This window comes from Poecilia latipinna, unplaced genomic scaffold (assembly GCF_001443285.1).
Source record: "Poecilia latipinna isolate Pla-1442-1.1 unplaced genomic scaffold, P_latipinna-1.0 Scaffold341, whole genome shotgun sequence".
NCBI lineage: Eukaryota > Metazoa > Chordata > Actinopteri > Cyprinodontiformes > Poeciliidae > Poecilia > Poecilia latipinna.
The window spans coordinates 208,551-210,254 of NW_015112957.1; the positions used below are offsets into that span (position 1 = coordinate 208,551).

Below are 1,704 nucleotides of genomic sequence, written 5' to 3' on the forward strand. Positions count from 1 at the left end.
GTAGCTCGTGCGACCAAAAACAAACATTTTAAACTAACTGAAGATAAATCCTCTAAATTAATAAAAGTTTTAAAGCAAAAATAATCACTATAAAACAGTCTTGACCTTTTTGGTTAGCAGAAACTGTTTGGTTTAGTATTTTACTGTATGTTACTGCCTGGTCTCAATGTCTTGAGCGCTATCAAGGCTTCGTGTAAAGCTGCATCGGCGCCTCCTACAGTCACAACATGGCGGTCACAGAATAAGGTGAGACACCGGGACTTTTTTCATTTCGAAATGAAATGTTGGAACTTGGTCTGGAAGTTGTTTCAGTTCCCTTTACTTGAGGCCAATGTAAGTAAATACATTCATTCATAGGCCAGTTATACTATATATTAAATATATAAAATGTTTTGTATTAAGTTTGTCAATGCCGTGGCTCCAAGTATGTGAACGTGAAGTGGTTTCTCCAGCTGGTGTTGATGCAGTCTGTCCTTTCAGACAGATTTGTTTTGAACTCGGATCAATGCAGCCTTAACTTTGCTTCTACTTTGAGGTAGCAGCTAACATTTCGGCTGCGGAATATCAAAGCAAGCAGATGTCAAACGAGAAAAAAAAAAATCAATCTCATGTTTCTTTCATTCGCCGTAAACGAGAGCTGCATCAATCCCCGTGTTTTTATTTTGACTGGATGAGAAACGATGGGGCCTTGGCTCGTGCTGCAGCTGTGGGTCGACCAAGTTTTGATTCAGTTTTCCAGTAAAAACAAATGTCACATGTATCCAATCACGGCTACCGGCGGGCCGAAAAACAGAGGCGATCTGGAACGAGAGGAAAACACACCAGAACTAATCAGAACTTCGGTAGCAAAAACACAGCGAGCTCGCCTTCCCCCGGTCTCACCTGCTTTCCCCGTAGATCCATCATGAGCGGCCAGGGCCTGGCGCTTTGGGGTGCGGGGAGCTGGAGCTGCGGAGGCCGAGCAACTAGTTCATCATGTTAGCCTAGTTTAATGAAGGCAGAAGGAAAGAAATGACCAAAAACAATCCTTTTATCCCTAATTCAAAACTCTACTTTCTCCCCTTTTCCTCGTCGTTTCCCACCCTCGTCTCTGTCACATTTTTGCGTCATGCTCGGTGAGAGGAACATAAGCTGTTGTGCAAGGCGGTCGGATAATTACATGCTGTCTGCTCCTCATTTCATCCGCTAAATTGCAATCCCCGTCAGTGATGGTGAAAGGTGGAGGCCACCGTCGCTGATGCTGTGTGTGTGTGTGTGTGTTGGCGTTGCTGTTTATTAAACCAAAGCTGTTTTTGACAAGTTCTGGGGGTTATTTTAGATAAGACTGTTAATACAAGAAAAGAGTCAGTCCCAGCATTAAAGGTTAAATATTCATGTATCTTTAACTTTTACATGTTTTATTAGGTTGAAGCAACAGACTCGATGTTTTTTTTCGTGTGTGTTTGGATTTTTTTTTCCAAACACACACACAGACACAAGCCTTCAGAGGATGAAGGGTCTCTAATATTTAATGTTGCTTTTATACCCGATAACCGATATTTACAGATATCATACCCTATATGTTACATTCTCCTACTTTTTTAACACTGTGAAAAAAACGATCACGTCGTCTCCAGAAATACGAACGGCAACCTGATGGAAACAGCTGTTAACATCAGTCCAGATTTACTAAAATGACTAATATTGGTCATTACCAATGTTGAC

At 41.6% G+C, this 1,704-nt stretch overlaps 1 long non-coding RNA gene across 1 annotated transcript; it reads right to left on the minus strand.

Moving 5' to 3' along the window:
* Nucleotides 1-303: 303 nt before the first annotated feature.
* LOC106949401 (uncharacterized) lies at nt 304-971 on the minus strand. Its single transcript, XR_001425368.1, has 2 exons — nt 883-971; nt 304-800 (listed from the first exon to the last, which is right to left on the minus strand). It is a non-coding gene; the product is annotated as an uncharacterized LOC106949401 (long non-coding RNA).
* Between the last annotated feature and the right edge of the window lie 733 nt (nt 972-1,704).